General features: G+C 41.7%; 1 pseudogene; it reads left to right on the forward strand.

Annotated features, from left to right (window-relative positions):
- The first annotated feature begins 3601 nt into the window (after nucleotides 1-3601).
- LOC102423515 lies at nucleotides 3602-6178 on the forward strand (annotated as a pseudogene).
- The last annotated feature ends 7757 nt before the right edge of the window (nucleotides 6179-13935 follow it).

The following is a 13935-nucleotide window of genomic DNA, read 5'->3' on the forward strand; positions in this document are numbered from 1 at the left end:
TCAGAAGACGATGACAGAGTCTGGGAGAGAGGTCATGGTGGCTTGTACTAGGGCAGAGCTGCAGAGAATGGACACAATCAAGAAATATTTAGGAGGTAAAATCAACACACCTTGGTGATAGTTTGGACATGGAGATTGAGGGAAAGGGAAATGCTAGCATAATTATTGGGTTTCTGACTACATCCTTTTTTCTTTCCCGACAATCCTAATTCTTCTTTGTATTCCCAGGAATTCTTCTCTCAAGTTCTCATTTATTTTAATCATCATTTCTCATCTACGCTTGCCCAGTTCCCCTAGTTACACAATGACCTCATCTCCTTTTCTTCCTTTCTAATTCATTATATTTCACCAATTTCAACCCAAGAGTTTCTTCCTCACATAGCGCCTTACTGCCGCTCCTTTGAATGCAGTCTGTGTGAGATTGGTTATAGATAGAAGTGACATGTTACCAACCAGAAGTTTGGTGTCATTAATATTTCTTCAGGTTTGTGACATTGAATTTACCCAGTTGTAGTTCCCATTTATTTCTATCTTGCTCTGGTTACTTTTAAAATGCAGAGTAGCCAGAAATAATATAGTCCATCCTAAAACTGTTGTTATCCCTCAAATATATTTTGTATTTATGCATAAAGAAAATATTAAAACAAGTTTATCAAACATTTTTCTGGTTCATTGATGGGTAGGCTCTCCTGAACCCATTATTTTGTTTGAATCCTCAATTAGTGGAAAATCATTCTTTCATATCACCATATGAATCCGGTAGTGTATATATAACTCACAAATAACAGTGGAATATTAACAATCAAGAAATTGAACACAGGGGGTAGGTAGGGGCTGGGCGGAGGCAAGTAAAGGAGGGGTGGAAATGGGAGGCATCTATACTACTGTCAGCAATTTAAAAAAAGAAATTGAATTCAGGTACTGCTGATGTTTGTGACAGTTTTAGTGTCAATTAATGTGACTGACAATGCATCTAATAATTAAGAGTGTGATGTCATTACATTACATTAATGACTTTAATTGAATTAATAAATCATTTATTCTTTAAAGTTATGCATGACGTGTACATTCACTACTGAAAAAGAAATACATTGTAGATAATTCCTCAGATGAGGAACTCTGCATGAATTTGGTCTTGAATCCTTTCCTAGGAAGGCAAAATGACATAGTGAAAACCCCAGAACCTGACATTGAAATCACAGAGTACAAGTCTGGCTTAACCCACTGGCTCCTAGTGTCACGAATGAGTCTCTGTTTCTTAATCAGTGAGATGAAAAAAACACCTACATTATAGGATTGTTGTGAGAAATGTTAATCTATAAAGATACTTTCTAAATTGTTCAGTATAATGCTAATATTACTTATGAGACCTTAAACAGCAACACTGTCCCTAATTCTAGTTCCTTTGTATTCACAGTACATTGTTTCCTGTATTATTACCTATCATAATCCAAAGATGCTTATTTAAATGGAGGAAATGCCTGACAAAGATCAGAAAAAAATCTTTAGGATGATAGTCTTACCAGACAAATCAGTTTTTTGCTTTAGTGAAAATACAGATACTTCCTCTTTTGCATGGCAGTGCAGGGCTGTAAAAATGGCCTAGAAAGCTGAAACATGCACAGTAATCTTAATAATCATTGGGAAAAATTACGATTTTGTGTGGCTTTTAAGGTTTATTTTGTCAAAATATTGAACACTTTCTTACTGTTGGTTATAAATGTAAAGTAAAATGAAAAAAATAGTAAAACATATTTATTTAGTACACTAATTTAAAACACTTGAAAATTGAGAATTAAAGTATTTTTATTTCTTTGAAAAATATTCAAGCATTGTTGGATCAGTGCTTGCTTTTTTCTTCTTATAACTTAGTATGGAGTCAGCCTCTTTTATTTATTTTTTTTATTTTTTATTTTTTTGGCCTTGGTGAATTGTCTTCCTTATTTAGATACATTTCCAAAATTTAATCTTTTGCACTTTCAATGCTGTGAAGTACCTCTAAGAGTTCTACTACTGTGAAGTTTTTTGCTGCTGTCACTTCTTTGAGGTATCTTTATCCTTTTCATCATAGCTACTCACTTATGACAAGAAATTCTAATACTGTCCAACTTCACTTCCAGCAGCATTGCTTTTCACTTCTTTGATACACTTTCATCTTTTGACCAATTCTCTCTTTGTATTATTTAATATTATAAAGTGTTTCCTGCATTTGTCACTAACAGACAAAGAGGCAATTCACCTATAGGCTTTACTCTCTTAAGGAAAACCAAATAACACAGGTGCACAGTGATCAATCACCAACAGACTCTGAAAGAAATGACATGATTGACAGCTGGCCATGTTATGCATCTGTTATTTACATAGTGATTTATGGGCTAAAGAACTAGGGGCAAAGTTACCTCTTTATGTAATTTACTCACAATAATTATCCCTCCCGATTGCGAACCTGTTGTTGAGGGACTGTTGTTATTTAACTCAACTAGTAACAAATTCATGCAAAGTGAAACAATGTGAAGTGAGGACTTGCCGGAAGCCGGTCCACCCTTGCTGCAGGAAAGAAACATCTGCACAGCATATGTTTCAAGGGACCTGGCATATATAGCATACTGTTCTTAATATGTTTGCTCTCCTTAGCGCTATGTGTTTTAACCAAGGTCACCTCTCCGAGAAAGGTTGTTTCCCCAGGTAGGGATTTTTCCCTGAAGTTAGGGAGGGGATAAAACCCCTTAACTAAGTGCCAGGCGGGTAGTTAATCACTTTAACTACAAACAATCATGCTTAAGCTACATAATCTTTACTCCCTGGAATGGAGATAAGAAGCGCCCTAACCTTTGCAATAGAAATTGACAGAATTAAAATCAACTGGTATAAATACAGATGTAACAAGACAATAAAAACCAGAACTTGGCTGGAGTTCCTGGCTAGAGATCCTGGCTAGGCTGCTGATCAACTGAACGCTGTCTCGGTGTCATTCCTTCTTCACCGACTCCGTCCACACCTTTGGGTACCCCTGGACCTGCTGGGGTTGGACCCCAGTATCTGGATGCCTAAAGAGAGAGCAGCAGTGTCCCAGCAATTGCTGCAAGTACCTCAGAGAGAAAGCTGCCCTCGAGTTCCGACCGATGCCAGACAGTCCCGCTTCTCCCGTTTGAGTCTGGGTCCCCAGAGACTTGCCCGGAACTGGAGCTCAGAGCCTGAGACTCCCTCCCGATTGAAAACGACAACCGTGCCCTCAGCCGCCAGCCCGCTCTGCATGCACCTCCGCACCTTTGTATTTTACTTCTGCACTGCGCCTCCTCTGAGTCTCGGGGCATCTGTTTGTAACCTGTAAGGAAACCTTGGCTGGCAGGTCAAACCCCAGGCTACAATGTGACCCTTACGCTTCTTAAACCGGAGAGTGGGTGTGAGGACATCAGCAAACCACACAACCTGGCAGGAGCACAGCCCTGGCTCCGAGAAGCCTTCCCCTGCGCACAGCCCACCCCGAGTGGGGCAGGCCGCAGAGGGCAGGAACAGAAGCTGGGCCGCCCTTCACCCACCGCTTCTGGCCTGGGCTCAGTTCTCCCGCCTCCGCCTCTGTGGCCACTGGTGCTCGTCCGCCATGGCTCTGTCGCGGGGGCTCCCCCGAGAGCTGGCCGAGGGCGTGGCCAGGGGCCGGGTGCTGGTGGTGGGCGCGGGCAGCATCGGCTGTGAGCTCCTCAAGAACCTCGTGATCACCGGTTTCTCCCACATCGACCTGATTGATCTGGATACTATTGATGTCAGCAACCTCAACAGGCAGTTTTTGTTTCAAAAGAAACATGTTGGAAGATCAAAGGCCCAGGTTGCCAAAGAAAGTGTACTGCAGTTTTACCTGAAAGCTAATATCATAGCCTACCATGACAGCATCATGAACCCCGACTATAGTGTGGAATTTTTTCGACAATTTATATTGGTTATGAATGCTTTAGATAACAGAGCTGCCCGCAACCATGTTAATAGGATGTGTCTGGTAGCTGATGTCCCTCTTATTGAGAGTGGAACTGCTGGTTATCTTGGGCAAGTAACTACTATCAGAAAGGGTGTGACTGAATGTCATGAATGTCATCCCAAACCAACTCAGAGAACTTTTCCTGGCTGTACAATTCGTAACACACCTTCAGAACCTATTCATTGCATTGTTTGGGCAAAGTATTTGTTCAATCAGTTGTTTGGGGAAGAAGATGCTGATCAAGAAGTATCCCCTGACAGAGCTGACCCTGAAGCTTCCTGGGAACCAATGGAAGCTGAAGCCAGAGTCAGAGCATCAAATGAAGATGGTGACATTAAGCGTATTTCCACAAAGGAATGGGCTAAATCAACTGGATATGATCCAGTTAAACTTTTTACCAAGCTTTTTAAAGATGATATCAGGTATCTGTTGACAATGGACAAACTATGGCGGAAAAGGAAACCTCCGGTTCCATTGGACTGGGCTGAAGTACAGAGTCAAGGAGAGGAAATCAATGCAGCAGATCAACAAAATGAACCCCAGTTAGGTCTGAAAGACCAGCAAGTTCTAGATGTAAAGAGCTATGCACGTCTTTTTTCAAAGAGCATTGAGACTTTGAGAGTTCATTTAGCAGAAAAGGGGGATGGAGCTGAGCTCATTTGGGACAAGGATGACCCATCTGCAATGGATTTTGTCACCTCTGCTGCAAATCTCAGGATGCATATTTTCAGTATGAATATGAAGAGCAGATTTGATATAAAATCAATGGCAGGGAACATTATTCCTGCTATCGCTACTACTAATGCGGTGATTGCTGGGTTAATAGTATTGGAAGGATTGAAGATTTTATCAGGAAAAATAGACCAGTGTAGAGCAATCTTTTTGAATAAACAACCAAACCCAAGGAAGAAGCTCCTTGTGCCTTGTGCACTGGATCCTCCCAACCCTAATTGTTACATATGTGCCAGCAAGCCAGAGGTGACTGTGCGCCTGAATGTCCATAAAGTGACCGTTCTCACATTACAAGATAAGATTGTGAAAGAAAAATTTGCTATGGTAGCACCAGATGTCCAAATCGAGGATGGGAAAGGAACGATCCTAATATCTTCGGAAGAGGGAGAGACAGAAGCTAATAATCACAATAAGTTGTCAGAATTTGGAATTAGAAATGGGAGCCGGCTTCAAGCAGATGACTTTCTTCAGGACTACACTTTATTGATCAACATCCTTCATAGTGAAGACCTAGGAAAGGATATTGAATTTGAAGTTGTTGGCGATGCCCCAGAAAAAGTGGGGCCCAAACAAGCTGAAGATGCTGCCAAAAGCATAACCAATGGCAGTGACGATGGAGCTCAGCCTTCGACATCCACAGCACAAGAGCAAGATGATGTGCTCATAGTTGATTCCGATGAAGAAGGTCCTTCAAATAATGCTGACATCAGTGAAGAGAGAAGTCGCAAGAGGAAATTGGATGAGAAAGAGAATATCAGTACAAAGAGGTCACACACAGAACAGACAAGAGAGCTTGATGATATTACAGCGTTAGATTGAACAGCAGTGCCTCCAGCAGAACCCTCTGACTGCATGGATCATCCAATGTCCTTTGTTCCAAAAGGAAAAAGTTGACCCCAGTGACTTGAAGATGATTCTGCTCCCTTTGAAAGCACTCATTTTGCTAGAACTATCAGACACATTGTGGAATGCTGTATGGAAAGTAGGAAATATAGTTTTAAAACCCTCTGAACAAAGCGTTTGCATAGCTAGTCATGAGAAGAAACAACACAATGCATGTTGCCTTTTTTAATGTAAATATTCTTAGGTATCATTTAATAGTTTAAAATATTGTGGTTTAGTAAAGTTGATACCTGGTTGTAAGTATTATGCCTTTATTTTTTGTTAGAAAAAGAATTATTTTTAGCCTAGATCTAACCATTTTCATACTCTTAACTGAAACGGATTTAAAAAAAAAGTATCAAGTGCTGTATTGAAACTTGTTTTTAAATATGAACTGGCACTATGTATATTGATGTAAAACAATGTTAATTTACTCAAGTTTTCAGCTTGTACTGCCTGGTATGCCTGTGTAAGAAGCCAATTGTTGTGTATTGTTACAGTTTCAGGTTATTTATATTTGATGTTTTGTAAAACTCAAATACAACTATACTGTACTTATGGACCAAATAAATGGCCTCTGCATAAAAAAAAAAAGAGAGAGAGCAAAACAAACAATTATGGGAAATCCCTTAGGCTAAAAAAAGAGAAGAGAAATATGAGTCCTCCTCCAACTTTGTACTAACACATAGAAAACGCAGCATATGTGCACTGCTTAGAAGGGAGTAAAATTTATAGCCGCTCTTATTTATTTGCTATATTTAAATTTTATGAATTTTCAAAAGGTAATGATTTCAAGTAGTTAACATTTTCACCAAGTAGGAAACGCTATATAATAAGAAAAAGTCTTACTAGTGCCCCTTTCCCAGGTAGTGGGTTCTTGTCATTGAGGGCAACTGAGAGATAGTTTTCGCGTATACAGGCAAACATATTAGCAAACAGACATAATTTTCTCTCCCTTTAAAACACAAGTTTAAGCAGCTAATATTGAGCATTTGCTATGTATTAGACAATGTACTGAATTCTATGTGCTTTATTTCAGGAAATTCCCGAATAAACTTTCAGGCAGGCTGTTATTACAGCAAAAGAAAGTTTCTGAGAGTTTAAATTTCCCCCAAATCATGCAGTTGGTACGCAGTGGAATAGCTATTCTCACCTAGGTATTCTGAATTCTCAAGTGCAGGCTCTTAATGACTGACTACACTGTCTAGGATCTGTGTATAGGTCATGCAGTAACATTTTATTAGTCTAACAGCCGTTTATGGTGCTGGAAATTCTTTTTGATAATTCAGCCTATGAAAATATGGTGCTCGGGGGGGTTTGCGAGAGACTAAGGTATGTCTAAAAGCATTAGCTATCTCTCTCAGGAGATTGTTTGGCCACCATCTGTACTGGGAAATTGGCCAGCTTGCTTGGATGGAGCCCAACTCTGAGTGCATGTCTGTGGGCTGCTCTCAGGGACTGCCTGGCAGTCCCTCTTCTTGTTGGGCATTAGAATTCCATCTGACATTCAGAGTGTGTATGCATGGGCGTGTGCACATACACATCATTTGTTCATTCAAAACAAACTTACCTATTAAGCGTCTTAAGCATTCACAATAGAAATATGAAGCTTCAGAAAGGTAACAATGTATACCAAAACGTTTCTGATTTCATAAACTGAGTGCTGCTTGACATTTTATGTTTAAGTCTGTTGTAAGCATAGACCCTACCCTTCTCAGTTCTGGTTAGCAATTGTGCAAGTTTTCTAATTGTCTGCGTCCTGAATGCCTCTCTTACAGGGAGTGGGTGAAGGGTGTCCCCTGAAGCAGCCTGTGTTGCTCCTTTTTTCTCACATGCATACCTCTTTACCTTTCTTTGTCACAGTGCTGTACATAGTGGAAAACAATTTTTTAAAAAACTCAAGTGAACTTTCTTGCCTTTAATACAAAAATATGTCTCTCTCCCTTTCAGTCTCTCTCTCTCTCTCTCCTCTCTCTCTCTCTCTCTCTCTCTCTCTCTCTCTCTCTCTTTCCCTCCCCTTTTAAATGAACTGTTCAAAACCTAATAAATAGCCCTCGCCAGTTTGGCTCAGTGGGTGAGCATTGGCCTGTGGACTGAAGGGTCCCAGGTTTTTTTCCGGTCTAGGGCACGTACTTCGGTTGCCGGGTTGCAGGTTGCAGGTTCCTGGCCCTTGTCAGAGGCATGGGAGAGGCAACCAATTGATGTGTCTCTCTCACATGGGTGTTTCTCTCTGTCTCTCCCTCTCTCTTCTACTCTCTCTAAAATTCAATGGAAAAAATATCCTTGGGTGAGGATTAAAACAAAAAAACAAAAAAAACTAATGGGGAAAGAAATATGCTATATTATATTTTCCTGTAAGTCTGAAGGCCTTGGATCTTGGCATTCCTGGGTGTTTGTGTTCAAGAGTAATATAATCTGTATGCATGCATCTAAGCATAACCAATGGACACAGACAGTAGGGGGTGAGGGGCTGTGCTGAGGGGAAGGAATGGGCTGGGAGAGGTCAATGGTGGAAACAGGAGACATATGTAATACTTTCAACAATAAAGAATTATAAAAAAAGAATATTATAAAGTACTAAATCTTTCATAATATTTAGGGGTTTGGAGTAGTTTCTTTTATTTTATTTTCAAATATGTTTTTATTTATTTGAGAGAGAGAGAGAAAAAGAGAAGGGGAAACATTGATATGAGAGAAATATCTATGGACTGCCTCCTGCACGTCCCTCAATGGGTATTGAATCCGTAACCCGGCTTGTGCCCTGACTGGGAATCAAACCAACAACCTTTTGGAACATGGGATGATGCTTAACCAACTGAGTCACACCAGCCAGGGCAGAGTCATTTTTTTCTGTATACCAAGTTTTTGTTTATAAATCTAGCCTCCACTTGGCTCAGTTCCAGATGCTTGCTTTTAATTCATGAAAGCTCCTGTCTTTGTTTTAAATATAAGACAGAATAAAGATTATATCCCATCTGTAAAATAACTGATATTTACTATTTTTAAAATAATATCTGATAAATGAAATTGATTCAAATATTTCTACATAGAGGTAGCCATCTCTCAGTAGGTGATCTCATTTGGCTACTTTATTCAGAAGTTTGAGCTCAGCCACTGTAGTGCTCTCAATTTGCCCTTTTCTCACCTTAAGTCACTCCTTTCCTCTTTTACACGTGCTGGTTTGGAGGACATTCTTTTGGACCATACCAGTGCTCCTTACCTCACGCTCCATTCTCCCCTGGGATATCTTTCTGTTATTGGTGGGGTGTCTTTTGTGTCCCCACCTCTTACTGGTGGAAGTGGAGCTCTTGGGGCGCCACGGGAATAAGAATATCCTGAGGCCCCCACTGGAAGATGATGTATCATGGAAAGCTTTATTGTTAATGTAACGTTAAGGTAGTTCCCTCCAAGGACCCATCTCCCTCCATTTGGCCATGGAAAAAGTCCCATCTGTCTCCAACAGGGCTAGAATTAAAGCCACTGCCCAGTCTTTGCTCCATATTAAAGCACAGTCCAGTCCAGCATCTGGCTAGCTTAGCTTGTGTTCCCAGCTGCAGTCCATTGTGTATGGAGTCTTCATGGCCCTGGGCTATGCGGCTTCTAGGGCCACATGGCAGGCTAGTGTGGATCACAGCCCAAGTGAGTACAAGGAAGCAGGAGTGCAGTAAGTGTAATAAGAGAAAGAAAGTTTAACTAGGAGCTTACGCAATGAATCCTTTAGGATTTCATGCACTTGCAGTGACTCCACCCCTATAGCCAACCCATGGTTCCCCAGGCTAGACTGACAGGCAAGCACCTTCCCTCTGTCACCCCGACTTCATTGCACATTTCCCCATCTTCCCCTTTGTTTGATCCCTTTCCCCAGTGATCTGTAGGGAATGGACGGGTGGCTCCCTGGGTGTGTAAAGTTGAAGCTCCCTGGTGAAGCTGCCCAGATGAACATGCTTATAATATATTAGAGGCCTGGTGCATGAAAATTTGTGCATTGGGGGGAGGGGTGTCCCTCAGCCTGGCCTGCCCCCTCTCATAGTCCAGGACCCTAAGGGGATGGCCTATTGACTGCTTAGGCCCGCTCTCACCTAAACCGCAGTCTGGCCTCCCTCTGCGGGAGGCAACAGGGTCAATCAGGAGAAGGCATCACCCCCATTACCCCGCTGCTGCTGCCACTGCCAGTCGCTGCGGCTGCCAGCCCTCGGCCCTCTCTTCTTAGTGCTGCCCCCCCCCCCACTGGTGGGCTGGGGGCCATCTGGGGCCAGGCCGGCTGTGGGAGGGGCTCTGGGAGGTTGAGGCACAGCAGGTCGCACCCAGTCCAGCCTCTACGGAGGCATGGCACCAGAACCGGGCCCATGCCATTGCCTCTGTGGCTGCCTCTGTGGAAGGGGAAGCACTGGGACCAGGACTGTGCAGCCCCCTCTCCCACTGCCTCTGCAGAAGGGGCTGCAGCACTGGACTGGCCCGCGCTGTCACCTCTCCCGTGCCACTGCCTCTCCCGCGCCACAGGGCCTCAGCCCTCGCAGCCACTGTGGCTTTGTCTGGAAGGGCGTCTGGAAGACATCCGGTCTATCCAGTCTAGTTAGCATATTACCCTTTTATTAGTATAGATGGCTTCCCATTAGCTTTCTTCCTATATTAGTATTAGCTAGCTAGTTACAATGGTAGCATTTCTATCACTTCTCAAATCACTCTTTTATATCATCTTTCCTTGTCCTACCAACACGCACAGCTAACCTCTATCCTTTTACACTTTTTACACAATTACTTAAAAAATAAAATCTTTTCAAAATAATGCTATATTCTCTACCTCATTTACCTTAACCCTATGAATATGGCCTTCTAGCTCTACCACTCCTAAAGCCACTATTCTGAAATAACCATTGGTATCCTGATGCCAACTAGGGTGGCCTTTCAACCATAACCTCATTAAGTTCTTCAGCATCTGATGGAAGCTCTTTCCTCTCATGACTTCTAAGACCAGTGTTGTTTTCCTGGTCTTGCTATTTTGATATTCCTTTTCTGTATCCTGTCAAGGATTCTTTATCTAACCTCCCCTAAATATAGAGCTCCTTCAATTTTCCATGTTTCTATATTTAGAATCCTCTCTGTCCCCCCCCCTCCTCTATTCTGTTAGTGCAACCTCTTCACAGTTTTACTTATCAACTTTATATGGATAACTACCACATTCACTTGTCTGATACTAACTTATTCAGAGATGCTGACCAGCACTTCCAACTGGCTTCTGGATATCTTCACTCACTTACTCACTCACTGGTTCACTTACATTCATTGAGAACCTAATAAAATGTAAGTACTGCTCTAGAGCTGTGGAGATAGCAATGAACAAAACAAAGTCCCTGTCCTACAGACTTACATTATAGGGAAAGAAGGAAGTATAAACAAATTTTAAAAAAGGTGTCAGATAAAGGTTAGTGCTGTAGAGAAAACAAAATCAAGCAAGAGGCTAGATAGTGATGGGAAATGTGCTGACTAGTTTAGGTTGCATAATCAGTAAAGTCTCTATAAAATGCCACTTGAGCAGGAATCTGAAGGAAGTGAGAATGCAAAATGATTTCCTTTTAATTATGCGGATCAATCTCATTGTACATTCCTTAAGTTGGCTTCATTTGTTGCACAGGAATCCTATTACATCTCTTCAGAAAATGTCCTCTTTAATTCTTCTAGATGAGTGTTTTTCAAGCAGCCCATCAGTGTGTCATGGAATTTAGCAAGTCACTATCCACCTTTTGTTAATGCAATAGAATTGAAGTGAAAGTAAGTGAAATAAGAGTATTGTCTCCTGAAATTCTTGTGTGTGTGTGTGTGTGTGTGTGTGTGTGTGTTTGTGTGTGTTTTCTTATATTTACATCCTGGATAGTGATAGTTCTTACTCTATGTTGCTGTAAAAAAACATTCAATAACCATTATCCAGAATAATTATTTTATACATTTTCATCTCAAATCTCCTAATCTCCTCCCCCTCTTACTGTCAGCTGATAATACTTTTATTTTAACTGAGAATGTGGAAGTAATCACAGAACTTTACACTCTCTCATCACTGAGTGGGGAATTTCTGGCCACATAATTATTTGTTTGACAAAATCATATTTAATTTCTGCAGAGTCTTCCATGTATAGTACTTGAATCTAAATCATGTTGTTGAGTTTGTGCAGTCATGTGAATGTGCCTCTTAGATCTGGGACCACAGGGAGCACAATTTGCCAGCTGCCGTGCTCTAAAAGCAATTTGTCCCTCAGTTTGTTGCAAAGTTGCACTTTGTATGGATCATTCCCAGTGAATAACTGAGCCCTGGAAATATGCTTAACCAGGCCCATTTCTTGGACATTTGGGATTCCTCTGATGAGCAACTTTGGCTGGAGGGCTCCCAGACACCCTTGCAGACTTGCAGAACTTCCCTTAGACCAGTGGTTCTCAACCTTCTGGCCCTTTAAATACAGTTCCTCATGTTGTGACCCAACCATAAAATTATTTTCGTTGCTACTTCATAACTGTAATGTTGCTACTGTTATGAATCGTAATGTAAATATCTGATATGCAGGATGGTCTTAGGTGACCCCTGTGAAAGGGTTGTTCAACCGCCAAAGGGGTCGTGACCCACAGGTTGAGAACTGCTGCCTTAGACCAATGCACTTCTTTTCCTATCTTCCTTCTATCATGATCAGACTCGCATGGAGTCTGAAGACTCTCCCTGCTGCTTCCAGCTCTTTTTCCATTTTCTCTCAAGGGCCTTTCCATTTTCCCTAATACATTTCTTGAACCCTTATGCCTTCTTGACATCTGTTTCTTGGAGGACCCAAACTAACACAGACTTTTAGGTTGTCCACAGATTTTTATTCTGTACAACTACACTTCTGATTGCTCAACTCTCAGCACAGCATTCTTCTACTTAAAGCCCTTCAAATCACTGCCAGTGCTCATTAAGCCTAACCCCTCCTTCTCACATCCACACTCCACTCCAGCCCATTTTCCAAACATCATCCAATGCTCTTAGTCTAGTTCTCAGGTCTCCTAACCGAATATTCTCCTACTCTTTTTATCATACCTCCTCCTCCCATGCCCCCAAGAAAACATCTGCCTAGCAGATGCATCCTTCATTCTGGATCCCTTCTTGACTTTTCTATCCTATGATGGGTTTTTTTCCCTTTCCATTTAAAAGGCCATAGAAGGGTGTTTTCTGCAGTGTAGTTGCTCTTTTGGGGATGTTAAAAGGAAGGCTATATGGCTCAGTGGTGAAATGCATAGTCTGAAATCAGATCTAGATATCTATATATATATAAGCCTAAGCGAACGGTTGACCAGTCTCTATGATGCACACTGACTACCAGGGAGCAGACACTCAATGCAGCTGCTCCCATAGCCAACCTCCTGCGGTCCCTCCCCCCACCCCGGCCAGCTGGGTGGTCAGTGCACTCCCACAGCCAATCTCCTGCGGCCCGGGCCAGCCAACCTCCCTAGGTCCCTCCCCCAGGATCAGCCCTGACTGGGACTCGGGGAGACAGCTCCAATCACCCGGATCGCCAGCTAGGCTGAGGGACCTGTGCATGAATTCATGCACCAGGCCTCTAGTATTACCATAAAAAAAGTAAACAAACAAACAAACAAAACAAAAAACTAGCTGAGATCAGATATCTTTGGGAAACATTGAGCTAAACAAAAATAACCAAAATATTTTTTTTGCTTTGTTTTGTTTTTAATTGCAAAACTTCCCAGAGCCCTTAAAATGCTAACATACACTGTGACTTTCCAAGGCCAGCACTGATACCTTATGTAGCTTGTCTTAAATTTATTTGATCACAAAATCTCTTTCAAAAACAGACCATCTCCAGACATTACTGTTTCTTGGAACACACTTTGGAAAAGAGTAAACGTTGTCATAGAATTTTGCATGTCTGATTATGACAGTACTATATGCATTCTTCATCTTGTTATAGCTATTGGTATATTTATCTTACACATTTTCTCACTTTAGCTTTAGCATAAAGTCTTGAAAATAACAGGCGCTTGTTGAGTTGAAAATCACCGACATTTAGTGAGGATCCATGGTCTGGAATATATTTGGTAATTGAAGAAATTTAGTTTTTACATCTACTTTTAGTTGCTTTTTTGCAGTCTTTTTTTATACCATAGTATCCTGGGCTTCCTTTCCGGCTGGGAAAATTGCTGGGCAAAAAGCCTTGTTAATATGGGCTAACTTCATTTTCTCTGTAAATCACTTTACTAGAGGAACAGTATAACAGGAATATAAAGGTGGAAGTGCCTTTTAAGGGCAAGAAAGCAGGAGACAGTTGATTCTGGGTCCTGGCACACCCCGGGTGGTGGGGAAGGCAGCCTGTGGC

Source organism: Myotis lucifugus, unplaced genomic scaffold (assembly GCF_000147115.1).
Source record: "Myotis lucifugus unplaced genomic scaffold, Myoluc2.0 scaffold_0, whole genome shotgun sequence".
NCBI lineage: Eukaryota > Metazoa > Chordata > Mammalia > Chiroptera > Vespertilionidae > Myotis > Myotis lucifugus.